This window comes from Oncorhynchus keta, chromosome 25 (assembly GCF_023373465.1).
Source record: "Oncorhynchus keta strain PuntledgeMale-10-30-2019 chromosome 25, Oket_V2, whole genome shotgun sequence".
Lineage (NCBI taxonomy): Eukaryota > Metazoa > Chordata > Actinopteri > Salmoniformes > Salmonidae > Oncorhynchus > Oncorhynchus keta.
The window spans coordinates 41,170,954-41,185,417 of NC_068445.1; the positions used below are offsets into that span (position 1 = coordinate 41,170,954).

The 14,464-nt window shown below is 43.7% G+C and overlaps 1 protein-coding gene across 1 annotated transcript in view; it reads left to right on the top strand.

Annotated features, from left to right (window-relative positions):
* Positions 1 to 2,863: 2,863 nt before the first annotated feature.
* Positions 2,864 to 14,464, top strand: part of LOC118381462 (phospholipid-transporting ATPase ID-like) — an 88,875-nt gene continuing 77,274 nt past the window's right edge. Inside the window, exon 1 of the mRNA XM_052479559.1 lies at positions 2,864 to 3,083. The gene's annotated coding sequence lies outside the window, so the exon portion shown is untranslated. The remainder of the gene's footprint in view (positions 3,084 to 14,464) is intronic.

Below are 14,464 nucleotides of genomic sequence, written 5' to 3' on the forward strand. Positions count from 1 at the left end.
GAGAGAGTAGGGCAGTGTCAGAGAGCCCATCTTCTCTCTTTCATTGAGAGAGACAGAGAGAGTAGGGCAGTGTCAGAAAGCCAGAGGAGGGAGGAGTTGAGAGAGACAGAGAGAGTAGGGCAGTGTCAGAAAGCCAGAGGAGGGAGGAGTTGAGAGAGACAGAGAGAGTAGGGCAGTGTCAGAAAGCCAGAGGAGGGAGGAGTTGAGAGAGACAGAGAGAGTAGGGCAGTGTCAGAAAGCCAGAGGAGGGAGAAGTTGAGAGAGACAGAGAGTAGGGCAGTGTCAGAAAGCCAGAGGAGGGAGGAGTTGAGAGAGACAGAGAGAGTAGGGCAGTGTCAGAGAGCCAGAGGAGGGAGGAGTTGAGAGAGACAGAGAGAGTAGGGCAGTGTCAGAAAGCCAGAGGAGGGAGGAGTTGAGAGAGACAGAGAGAGTAGGGCAGTGTCAGAGAGCCAGAGGAGGGAGGAGTTGAGAGAGACAGAGAGAGTAGGGCAGTGTCAGAGAGCCAGAGGAGGGAGGAGTTGACCAGACAGAGAGAGTAGGGCAGTGTCAGAACAAGAGGAGGGAGGAGTTGAGAGAGACAGAGAGAGTAGGGCAGTGTCAGAGAGCCAGAGGAGGGAGGAGTTGAGAGAGACAGAGAGAGTAGGGCAGTGTCAGAAAGCCAGAGGAGGGAGGAGTTGAGAGAGACCTTTAAAGGGCAGTGTCAGAAAGCCAGAGGAGGGAGGAGTTGAGAGAGACACCAGAGAGTAGGGCAGTGTCAGAAAGCCAGAGGAGGGAGGAGTTGAGAGAGACAGAGAGAGTAGGGCAGTGTCAGAGAGCCAGAGGAGGGAGGAGTTGAGAGAGACAGAGAGAGTAGGGCAGTGTCAGAAAGCCAGAGGAGGGAGGAGTTGAGAGAGACAGAGAGAGTAGGGCAGTGTCAGAAAGCCAGAGGAGGGAGGAGTTGAGAGAGACAGAGAGAGTAGGGCAGTGTCAGAGAGCCAGAGGAGGGAGGAGTTGAGAGAGACAGAGAGAGTAGGGCAGTGTCAGAAAGCCAGAGGAGGGAGGAGTTGAGAGAGACAGAGAGAGTGGGCAGTGTCAGAAAGCCAGAGGAGGGAGGAGTTGAGAGAGACAGAGAGAGTAGGGCGGTGTCAGAAAGCCAGAGGAGGGAGGAGTTGTCAGAGACAGTGAAATAGGGCAGTGTCAGAAAGCCAGAGGAGGGAGGAGTTGAGAGAGTGGGCAGTGTGAAAGCCAGAGGAGGGAGGAGTTGAGAGACAGAGTGAGTAGGGCAGTGTCAGAAAGCCAGAGGAGAGAGGAGTTGAGAGAGACAGAGAGAGTAGGGCAGTGTCAGAAAGCCAGAGGAGAGAGGAGTTGAGAGAGACAGAGAGAGTAGGGCAGTGTCAGAAAGCCAGAGGAGGGAGGAGTTGAGAGAGACAGAGAGTAGGGCAGTGTCAGAGAGCCAGAGGAGGGAGGAGTTGAGAGAGACAGAGAGAGTAGGGCAGTGTCAGAGAGCCAGAGGAGGGAGGAGTTGAGAGAGACAGAGATCTGTAGGGCAGTGTCAGAAAGCCAGAGGAGGGAGGAGTTGAGAGAGACAGAGAGAGTAGGGCAGTGTCAGAAAGCCAGAGGAGGGAGGAGTTGAGAGAGACAGAGAGGAAGGGAGTGTCAGAAAGCCAGAGGAGGGAGGAGTTGAGAGAGACAGAGAGAGTAGGGCAGTGTCAGAAAGCCAGAGGAGGGTTAGTTGAGAGAGACAGAGAGAGTAGGGCAGTGTCAGAAAGCCAGAGGAGGGAGGAGTTGAGAGAGACAGCAGAGAGAGTAGGGCAGTGTCAGAGAGCCAGAGGAGGGAGGAGTTGAGAGAGACAGAGAGAGTAGGGCAGTGTCAGACAGCCAGAGGAGGGAGGAGTTGAGAGAGACAGAGAGAGTAGGGCAGTGTCAGAAAGCCAGAGGAGGGAGGAGTTGAGAGAGACAGAGAGAGTAGGGCAGTGTCAGAGAGCCAGAGGAGGGAGGAGTTGAGAGAGACAGAGAGAGTAGGGCAGTGTCAGAAAGCCAGAGGAGGGAGGAGTTGAGAGAGACAGAGAGAGTAGGGCAGTGTCAGAAAGCCAGAGGAGGGAGGAGTTGAGAGAGACAGAGAGAGTAGGGCAGTGTCAGAAAGCCAGAGGAGGGAGGAGTTGAGAGAGACAGAGAGAGTAGGGCAGTGTCAGAAAGCCAGAGGAGGGAGGAGTTGAGAGAGACAGAGAGAGTAGGGCAGTGTCAGAAAGCCAGAGGAGGGAGGAGTTGAGAGAGACAGAGAGAGTAGGGCAGTGTCAGAGAAGCCAGAGGAGGGAGGAGTTGAGAGAGACAGAGAGAGTAGGGCAGTGTCAGAAAGCCAGAGGAGGGAGGAGTTGAGAGAGTACAGTGTCAGAGAGCCAGAGGAGGGAGGAGTTGAGAGAGCCAGAGGAGGGGGCAGTTCAGAAAGCCAGAGGAGGGACAGACAGTAGGGCAGTGTCAGAAAGCCAGAGGAGGGAGGAGTTGAGAGAGACAGAGAGAGTAGGGCAGTGTCAGAAAGCCAGAGGAGGGAGGAGTTGAGAGAGACAGAGAGAGTAGGGCAGTGTCAGAAAGCCAGAGGAGGGAGGAGTTGAGAGAGACAGAGAGAGTAGGGCAGTGTCAGAAAGCCAGAGGAGGGAGGAGTTGAGAGAGACAGAGAGAGTAGGGCAGTGTCAGAAAGCCAGAGGAGGGAGGAGTTGAGAGAGACAGAGAGAGTAGGGCAGTGTCAGAAAGCCAGAGGAGGGAGGAGTTGAGAGAGACAGAGAGAGTAGGGCAGTGTCAGAAAGCGAGAGGAGGGAGGAGTTGAGAGAGACAGAGAGAGTAGGGCAGTGTCAGAAAGCCAGAGGAGGGAGGAGTTGAGAGAGACAGAGAGAGTAGGGCAGTGTCAGAAAGCCAGAGGAGGGAGTGGATACAGAGAATGAGGGAGGGTTAGAGGAGGAGGAGGAGTTAGTGTGTGAACGATGAAGGGATAGCCTTGATGAAATCAACAGCTTGTTCACTGGTCGGACTTTCCCAAGACTGCATGGTGGTCTGCACGTCTCACACACTCCCCGTCGGACACACACGCACGGCTGTAGCCGGGACTAACGGTAAGAGCGATGGCAAGCCTCTTGACCTCAGGATCAGGGTTAGGGTGTGGGAGGGGTGGGCAAACATACAGGAAGTAGTGGTGAACGAAAGTGAGTGTTCACTCTCTCCATCTTCTCTCTTTTCATTTCTGGGGACTCCTGAAGTAAAGCAGTGGAAAGAATGAGTGAAGGAAGGAGTTGGTTTCTAGGAATGACGATCCAGGAGTGAATAGTTTGGGAAAGAGAGGGGGGGTGAGAGACCGAGAAAGGGAAAGAGAGAACGAGAAAGGGAAAGAGAGAGGGGGTGAGAGAACGAGAAAGGGAAAGAGAGAGGGGGTGAGAGAACGAGAAAGGGAAAGGGAGAACGAGAAAGGGAAAGAGAGAGGGGGTGAGAGAACAAGAAAGGGAAAGAGAGAACGAGAAAGGGAAAGAGAGAAAAAGCCATAACTTTGGAATACTTTTTGTGACTTTTTTTTCTCCAATCTTTACAACATCACTTCAATGCCTTCTAACCTTTAAACAACCAGCTCAATGCCTTCTAACCTTTAAACAATCAGCTCAATGCTTTCTAACCTTTAAACAACCAGCTCAATGCTTTCTAACCTTTAAACAACCAGCTCAATGCTTTCTAACCTTTAAACAACCAGCTCAATGCTTTCTAACCTTTAAACAACCAGCTCAATGCTTTCTAACCTTTAAACAACCAGCTCAATGCCTTCTAACCTTTAAACAACCAGCTCAATGCTTTCTAAAATTTAAACAACCAGCTGAATGCTTTCTAGCCTTTAAACAACCAGCTCAATGCTAGCAGTCCCCAGCCCAGTTATTTTCTAACCTTTAAACAACCAGCTCAATGCTTTCTAACCTTTAAAGCTCAATGCTTTCTAACCCAACCAGCTCAATGCTTTCTAACCTTTAAACAACCAGCTCAATGCTTTCTAACCTTTAAACAACCAGCTCAATGCTTTCTTTGTCTGTACAATGTAGTCTGTTACATATTAGACATGAATGTTTATTGTTTCTCTACATACGGTCTGGTTTATTTCTCTAGTAAACAAGGTTTGACATTTTTCTGTTGGAGAGGATGTCAGAACGGGAAATACTCTTCAGAACTGAGAAGTCATTTTGGGATTGATCTTGATGATGATGAGGAGGAGGAAGATTCTGATGGTAGTTGAACATAATGCCATGTGCATACTTGTGTTTTGATCTAGCTGTTTGACCAGGTGTTGTGTTAGTGTGTCATTACCCACAGACGGGCTATTCTCCAGAGTTACTGCTGCGTTACGCTGGGGCACTACCTTGACATAGATAGATCTGTTGTCGCACCGCATTGTCCCTCTCAGGTCACTGTCCCTCTCAGGCCACTTCATCTGGTGAGCTCACAGTCCCCTGCAGCCAAACTAAAGACTGAAGGGGTCAAATCATCTGGTCAGATCATTGATACGACTGTGCTACGGTCAAAGGAACGAGTCAAAACTGTTTTATAACGACAAAATAAATATTAGAACTATTAGACTTAAAGGGTCAATGAAAGCGTTGTGTTGTTATCTGGTAAACTGAGAGGGGACACTCACACCTGGCTTTGTGGACTGACAGGTCAGGTGAATTATTCAGCAGTTGATTGTTGAGAGTTTTTGTGTTCTCTGTGCTCCGGTCTAAAAGAGTTGTACTGTGAAAGACTGTCACTGTCGTGTAGACTGATCCGTCTCACTTCTCTCCCCTCCAACACCACAACTTTACATTGACGTCAGTGCATCAGACAGTACGTGGTCAGGTGAATTCCACTGCTTTACAGGAAGTGTTACTCATCTACAGACTGTATCCACCCAAGGTGCTTCCGTATCTCCCCTAACCACTGATTTCTGATCAGTTCTCCTCAGCCCAGGTCAAACCTAGATGGATCAGAACCTAAATATTACATCGGTTCCTGGATAAGTGGTTTAAAAGTCATAATGATAACTCTCCCAACACATGATGTTACTCAAGTCGATGATGTCATCTCAACAGTAAGTAAGTGACTCAACCAGGAAGTGTGAGTCTGAAATGGCTCCCTGTTCCTTTTTTAGTTCAGTACTTTTGAGCAGGGTCCAAAGTAGTGTACTATCTAGGAATTAGGATGCCATTGAAGATGCACCCAAGTTCACTCCATCCTGAGAGTAATTCCCAGGGTTGGGGAGTAACGGAATACCGAACCCCCCAAAATGGTAACTACAATCCGTTACGTTAACAGCAAAGACTATTGTAATTAGATCACAGACACCTTTGAAAATAAATAGATCATTACATGCCTCATGAGTGTTGTTCAACTGTCACACTACATTAGAACCACAAATATAAACAGGGTTTTTCTCTAATGTTTGTAAACACTGTCAATGTAAACAAACCACTGTATAGCCTCATAAGATGGTTAAAACGATCATTGTGACATCATGGATGGTCATTCTTTGCGTCTATAGCTCTGTCTATTAATCTGAGAATGGTTACATTTCTCCAGGCCCATTCCTAGTTTGACATAGTGTCTGGTTGCCCTTTCAGTGCATATTACAAGATACCAAAGTGTCACTAACATAGTGTCTGGTTGGTCAGTAATATGAATTCAGTATTAAATAGCACTTGTCTGGTTGGTCAGTAATACTTTATTTTTCAATTAACATAGTGTCTGGTTGGTCATGATAATACTGTAGTATAAACATAGTGTCTGGTTGGTCAGGTAAAACTATTTAGTATTGACATAGTGTCTGGTTGGTCAGTAATACTGTAGTATTGACATAGTGTATGTTTGGTCAGTAATACTGTAGTATTAAGAACAGAGTGTCTGGTTGGTCAGTAATACTGTAGTATTAACATAGTGTCTGGTTGGTCAGTAATACTGTAGTATTGACATAGTGTAACATCCCATAAAGCTGGTTGGTCAGTAATACAGTCAAATGTAGTATTGACATAGTGTATGTTTGGTCAGTAATACTGTAGTATTAACATAGTGTCTGGTTGGTCAGTAATACTGTAGACATGACATAGTGTCTGGTTGGTCAGTAATACTGTAGTATTGACATATTTTTTTGTAATGGAAAAGTCAGGTAAAACTGTTATTAACATAGTGTCTGGTTGGTCAGTAATTCTCCTATGCAGTATTAACATAGTGTCTGGTTGGTCAGTCAATAGCAGTCCCCAGCCCAGTATTAACATAGTGTCTGGTTGGTCACATTTAATACTGTAGTATTGACATAGTGTCTGGTTGGTCATTTAAAACTGTCACTAGTATTAACATAGTGTCTGGTTGGTCAGTAATACTGTCAGTATCCCCAACATAGTGTCTGGTTGGTCAGTAATACTGTAGTATTGACATAGTGTCACTGCAGTTGGTCAGTAATACTGTAGTATTAACATAGTGTCTGGTTGGTCAGTAATACTGTAGTATTAACATAGTGTCTGGTTGGTCAGTAATACAGTAGTATTAACATAGTGTCTGGTTGGTCAGTAATACTGTAGTATTGACATAGTGTATGTTTGGTCAGTAATACTGTAGTATTAACATAGTGTCTGGTTGGTCAGTAATACATTGTTACTTTTAACATAGTGTCTGGTTGGTCAGTAATTTAGTAGTATTTAACATAGTGTCTGGTTGGTCAGTAATATTCTGTAGTATTGACATAGTGTCTGGTTGGTCAGTAATACTTGTAGTATTAACATAGTGTCTGGTTGGTCAGTAATACTGTAGTATTAACATAGTGTCTGGTTGGTCAGTAATACTGTAGTATTGAACATAGTGTAACTTTGGTCAGTAATACTGTAGAATATTAACAGAGTGTCTGGTTGGTCAGTAATACTGTAGTATTAACATAGTGTCTGGTTGGTCAGTAATACTGTAGTATTGACATAGTGTCTGGTTGGTCAGTAATACTGTAGTATTGACATAGTGTCTGGTTGGTCAGTAATACTGTAGTATTGACATAGTGTCTGGTTGGTCAGTAATACTGTAGTATTGACATAGTGTCTGGTTGGTCAGTAATACTGTAGTATTGACATAGTGTCTGGTTGGTCAGTAATACTGTAGTATTGACATAGTGTCTGGTTGGTCAGTAATACTGTAGTATTGACATAGTGTCTCGTTGGTCAGTAATACTGTAGTATTGACATAGTGTCTCGTTGGTCAGTAATACTGTAGTATTGACATAGTGTCTCGTTGGTCAGTAATACTGTAGTATTAACATAGTGTCTGGTTGGTCAATACTGTAGTATTGACATAGTGTCTGGTTGGTCAGTAATACTGTAGTATTAACATAGTGTCTGGTTGGTCAGTAATACTGTAGTATTGACATAGTGTCTGGTTGGTCAGTAATACTGTAGTATTAACATAGTGTCTGGTTGGTCAGTAATACTGTAGTATTAACATAGTGTCTGGTTGGTCAGTAATACTGTAGTATTAACATAGTGTCTGGTTGGTCAGTAATACAGTAGTATTAACATAGTGTCTGGTTGGTCAGTAATACTTTAGTACAGACATAGCGTCTGGTTGGATACTGTAGTATTAACATAGTGTCTGGTTGGTCAGTAATACTGTAGTATTGTCATAGTGTCTGGTTGGTCAGTAATACTGTAGAACAGACAGTGTCTGGTTGGTCAGTAATACTGTAGTATTGTCATAGTGTCTGGTTGGTCAGTAATACTGTAGTATTGACATAGTGTCTGGTTGGTCAGTAATACTGTAGTATTGACATAGTGTCTGGTTGGTCAGTAATACTGTAGTATTGACATAGTGTCTGGTTGGTCAGTAATACTGTAGTATTAACATAGTGTCTGGTTGGTCAGTAATACTGTAGTATTAACATAGTGTCTGGTTGGTCAGTAATACTGTAGTATTGACATAGTGTCTGGTTGGTCAGTAATACTGTAGTATTAACATAGTGTCTGGTTGGTCAGTAATACTGTAGTATTAACATAGTGTCTGGTTGGTCAGTAATACTGTAGTATTGACATAGTGTCTGGTTGGTCAGTAATACTGTAGTATTGACATAGTGTCTGGTTGGTCAGTAATACTGTAGTATTAACATAGTGTCTGGTTGGTCAGTAATACTGTAGTATTAACATAGTGTCTGGTTGGTCAGTAATACTGTAGTATTGACATAGTGTCTGGTTGGTCAGTAATACTGTAGTATTGACATAGTGTCTGGTTGGTCAGTAATACTGTAGTATTAACATAGTGTCTGGTTGGTCAGTAATACTGTAGTATTGACATAGTGTCTGGTTGGTCAGTAATACTGTAGTATTAACATAGTGTCTGGTTGGTCAGTAATACTGTAGTATTGACATAGTGTCTGGTTGGTCAGTAATACTGTAGTATTAACATAGTGTCTGGTTGGTCAGTAATACTGTAGTATTGACATAGTGTCTGGTTGGTCAGTAATACTGTAGTATTGACATAGTGTCTGGTTGGTCAGTAATACTGTAGTACAGACATAGTGTCTGGTTGGTCAGTAATACTGTAGTATTAACATAGTGGCTGGTTGGTCAGTAATACTGTAGTATTAACATAGTGTCTGGTTGGTCAGTAATACTGTAGTATTGTCATAGTGTCTGGTTGGTCAGTAATACTGTAGTATTAACATAGTGTCTGGTTGGTCAGTAATACTGTAGTATTAACATAGTGTCTGGTTGGTCAGTAATACTGTATTAACATAGTGTCTGGTTGGTCATTGACATAGTGTCTGGTTGGTCAGTAATACTGTAGTATTGTCATAGTGTCTGGTTGGTCAGTAATACTGTAGTATTAACATAGTGTCTGGTTGGTCAGTAATACTGTAGTATTAACATAGTGTCTGGTTGGTCAGTAATACTGTAGTATTAACATAGTTTCTGGTTGGTCAGTAATACTGTAGTATTAACATAGTGTCTGGTTGGTCAGTAATACTGTAGTATTAACATAGTGTCTGGTTGGTCAGTAATACTGTAGTATTGACATAGTGTCTGGTTGGTCAGTAATACTGTAGTATTGACTAGTGTCTGGTTGGTCTAATACTGTATTGAAATAGTGTCTGGTTGGTCAGTAATACTGTATTATTAACTGTGTCTGGTCTGGTCAGTAATACTGTAGTATTAACATAGTGTCTGGTTGGTCAGTAATCTGTAGTATTGTCATAGTGTCTGGTTGGTCAGTAATCTGTAGTATTGACATAGTGTCTCGTTGGTCAGTAATACTGTTAGTATTGACATAGTATTCTGTTCCAGTTGGTTCAGTAATGTTCTGTAGTATTGTTCTATTCTGTTATATCCAGTGTTCTGGAACAGGTCAGTAAGACTGTTCTACTGTCTGTATTGACATAGTGTTCGTCTGGTCAGGGTCTGTTCTGTCAGCCCCAAACAGTTGTTTTCCTTTCAGTCCTTCAGTGGGAGCTGTTCTTGTCCCATCTAGTCTGGTCTGGTCCCGTCTGGTCTGTTCTATTCTGTTATATTCTGGTCCAGTCTGTTCTGGAACGGTCTGTTCTATTCTGTTATATTCTGTTCCAGTCTGTTCTGGAATGGTCTGTTCTATTCTGTTATATTCTGTTCCAGTCTGTTCTGGAACGGTCTATTCTGTTCTATTCTGTTCCAGTCTGTTCTATTCTGTTATATTCTGTTATATTCCAGTCTGTTCTATTCTGTTCTATTCTGTTCCAGTCTGTTCTATTCTGTTCCAGTCTGTTCTATTCTGTTATATTCTGTTCCAGTCTGTTCTATTCTGTTATATTCTGTTCCAGTCCGTTCTATTCTGTTATATTCTGGTCCAGTCTGTTCTGGAACAGTCTGTTCTATTCTGTTCTATTCTATTCTGGTCCAGACTGTTCTGGTCTGGTGCGGTCTGTTCTGGAACGGTCTGTTCTATTCTGTTCTATTCTATTCTGGTCCAGTCTGTTCTGGAACAGTCTGTTCTATTCTGTTTTATTCTGTTCCAGACTGTTCTGGAACAGTCTGTTCTATTCTGTTTTATTCTGTTCCAGACTGTTCTGGAACAGTCTGTTCTATTCTGTTTTATTCTGTTCCAGTCTGTTCTGGAACAGTCTGTTCTATTCTGTTCTATTCTGGTCCAGTCTGTTCTGGAACAGTCTGTTCTATTCTGTTCTATTCTGGTCCAGTCTGTTCTGGAACAGTCTGTTCTATTCTGTTCTATTATGTTCTATTCTGTTCTATTCTGTTCTATTCTATTCTGGTCCAGTCTGTTCTGGAACAGTCTGTTCTATTATGTTCTATTCTGTTCTATTCTGTTCTATTCTGTTCTATTCTATTCTGGTCCAGACTGTTCTGGTCTGGTGCAGTCTGTTCTGGTCTGGTGCGGTCTGTTCTGGAACAGTCTGTTCTATTCTGTTCTATTCTGATCCAGTCTGTTCTGGTCTGGTCCAGACTGTTCTGGTCTGTCATCAAGGCTTCCTTCTATTGTGATCTACTATCAGCAGATAATCAAGGCTTTCTGTCGGCTACAGGTTTTATTTATGTATTATCATACTTCCTAAAAGTACTTTAGAGAGAAGGAGATTGTGTCACACTTTGTGTGTTAGTTAGTGTGTAAATGGGTCAGCAGTGTAGATACTGTGTGTACCTGTAACGTGCAACAAGAGCTCAAGAGGTGCGACATCTTATGCAGCCCTTGTGAATATTGTAAAGGAGTCACATTAGTCTTCTGACACACACACACACACACACACACACACACACACACACACACACACACACACACACACACACACACACACACACACACACACACACACACACACACACACACACACACACACACACACACACACACAAACACAAACATTGGAAGGCCACCCTTTGCAATCTCCACTCCACTTCCTCCGCTCTCCTTCAAGCAGCTCTAACTCAAACTGCATTTTTGCGCTCAGGAAAAAGGCCAGCTTCAGTGCAGCATACATACATACAGTACATTAACGGAGACGTCTAATTATAACCAGGTAGCTGATAACAGCAGAGAGGTGTTATCTGTTGACAGAACTAAGATGAACTGAACATGACGTCTCAGAATGACAAGACATTTAGCTGGGGTGCAGAGCACTCAGGACTCTGGAAAGAGCTTTAACAATCAGACTGTTACTTTATAGTGGGATGGTTAAAGAATGGATGGGCCTTTTCTTATAGAAACATATGTTCAGTGCACTTGACGACAATGTGCCGTTGATTGAGAATCCCTGACTTTGGTCCAGTCCAGTGAAAGACTGGGAGACAAGGATAAGACTGACACCAGAGATAGTGTGCTCTTCTGTGAGGATAAGACTGACACCAGAGATAGTGTGCTCTTCTGTGAGGATATGACTGACACCAGAGATGGTGTGCTCTTCTGTGAGGATAAGACTGAAACCGGAGATGGTGTGCTCTTCTGTGAGGATAAGACTGAAACCAGATATAGTGTGCTCTTCTGTGAGGATAAGACTGAAACCGGAGATGGTGTGCTCTTCTGTGAGGATAAGACTGAAACCAGATATAGTGTGCTCTTCTGTGAGGATAAGACTGAAACCGGAGATGGTGTGCTCTTCTGTGAGGATAAGACTGAAACCAGATATAGTGTGCTCTTCTGTGAGGATAAGACTGAAACCGGAGATGGTGTGCTCTTCTGTGAGGATAAGACTGAAACCAGATATAGTGTGCTCTTCTGTGAGGATAAGACTGAAACCGGAGATGACACCAGATATAGTGTGCTCTTCTGTGAGGATAAGACTGAAACCAGATATAGTGTGCTCTTCTGTGAGGATAAGACTGAAACCAGATATAGTGTGCTCTTCTGTGAGGATAAGACTGAAACCGGAGATGGTGTGCTCTTCTGTGAGGATAAGACTGAAACCAGATATAGTGTGCTCTTCTGTGAGGATAAGACTGAAACCGGAGATGGTGTGCTCTTCTGTGAAGATAAGACTGAAACCAGATATAGTGTGCTCTTCTGTGAGGATAAGACTGACACCAGATATAGTGTGCTCTTCTGTGAGGATAAGACTGAAACCAGATATAGTGTGCTCTTCTGTGAGGATAAGACTGAAACCGGAGATGGTGTGCTCTTCTGTAGACTGAAACCAGATATAGTGTGCTCTTCTGTGAGGATAAGACTGAGGATAAGACTGAAACCAGATATAGTGTGCTCTTCTGATAAGACTGGATAAGAAGACTGACACCAGATATAGTGTGCTCTTCTGTGAGGATAAGACTGAAACCAGATATAGTGTGCTCTTCTGTGAGGATAAGACTGAAACCGGAGATGGTGTGCTCTTCTGTGAAGATAAGACTGAAACCAGATATAGTGTGCTCTTCTGTGAGGATAAGACTGAAACCAGAGATGGTGTGCTCTTCTGTGAAGATAAGACTGAAACCAGATATAGTGTGCTCTTCTGTGAAGATAAGACTGACACCAGATATAGGTTGCTCTTCTGTGAGGATAAGACTGACACCAGAGATAGTGTGGCATTATTTGAAGAAGTATACACAAACACCTCAGACACAAATACCTCTGTCTCTCTCTCCTGCACACACACACACGCGCGCGCACACACACACACACACACACACACACACACACACACACACACACACACACACACACACACACACACACACACACACACACACACACACACACACACACACACACACACACACACACACACACACACACACACTCCTAGCAGCCTTGCCTCTCTGTGGTCTTGCGGTGTGTGTGTGTGGAGGCTGTCAAGGCTGGAAATATAGAGATTTTTTTGCCAAAAACACACTTTAATATTCTCAACATTTTAAAAGTTTAATGTTTAACCTTTAGAATTCAAACCCAATCGGACTTTAGGAAGGATGTGATTATACAGTATGATCACTCTGGGGGTGATACCATATTCCTGTTGACATTCTCTTACAGCTCATTTAAAAAGCTACATCGGGTAGCGTTGGTTAAAATCAGCTTCTCCTCATTGCTTTAATGATGTGCCCTGTTTGGCAACCTACACCATAGTGGGATGGAAAATGTACTGTGAAGTGTTTTTGAGCGGGCTGTATAGCCATCTGGTAGGGTTTGAAGGTGACACTGGAAGGTGTGTGTGTGTGTGTGTGTGTGTGTGTTTTAGAAGACTGGGGCCTTTCTGTGCCTCTCTTTTAAGATACTCATTCTTAAACACACACACACACACACACACACGTGTGTTTTAAATAGATCCAGAGCTGAGGTCACCATGGCAGCCAGTCCTGAGGGGCTGGATCCTAAAATGTCTGTTTCCTGTCTCGGAATACTGAACAGCAGCCCCCCCTTACACAAATGCATACAGACAGGCCATTGTGGTGATAACAGTCCATTGTGGTGACAACAGTCCATTGTGGTGATAACAGTCCATTGTGGTGATAACAGTCCATTGTGGTAATAACAGTCCATTGTGGTGATAACAGCCCATTGTGGTAATAACAGTCCATTGTGGTGACAACAGTCCATTGTGGTGATAACAGCCCATTGTGGTAATAACAGTCCATTGTGGTGACAACAGTCCATTGTGGTGACAACAGTTCATTGTGGTGATAACAGTCCATTGTGGTGATAACAGCCCATTGTGGTGATAACAGCCCATTGTGGTGATAACAGTCCATTGTGGTGATAACATTCCATTGTGGTGATAACAGTCCATTGTGGTGATAACAGGCCATTGTGGTGATAACAGTCCATTGTGGTGATAACAGTCCATTGTGGTGATAACTGTCCATTGTGGTGATAACAGCCCATTGTGGTGATAACAGTCCATTGTGGTGACAACAGCCCATTGTGGTGACAACAGTCCATTGTGGTGATAACAGTCCATTGTGGTGATAACAGTCCATTGTGGTGATAACAGCCCATTGTGGTGATAACAGTCCATTGTGGTGACAACAGCCCATTGTGGTGATAACAGTCCATTGTGGTGACAACATTCCATTGTGGTGATAACAGTCCATTGTGGTGATAACAGTCCATTGTGGTGATAACATTCCATTGTGGTGATAACAGTCCATTGTGGTGATAACAGCCCATTGTGGTGATAACAGTCCATTGTGGTGATAACAGTCCATTGTGGTGATAACAGTCCATTGTGGTAATAACAGTCCATTGTGGTGACAACAGCCCATTGTGGTGACAACAGCCCATTGTGGTAATAACAGTCCATTGTGGTGATAACAGTCCATTGTGGTAATAACAGTCCATTGTGGTGACAACAGCCCATTGTGGTAATAACAGTCCATTGTGGTAATAACAGTCCATTGTGGTGATAACAGTCCATTGTGGTGATAACAGTCCATTGTGGTGATAACAGTCCATTGTGGTAATAACAGTCCATTGTGGTGATAACAGTCCATTGTGGTGATAACAGTCCATTGTGGTGATAACAGTCCATTGTGGTGATAACAGTCCA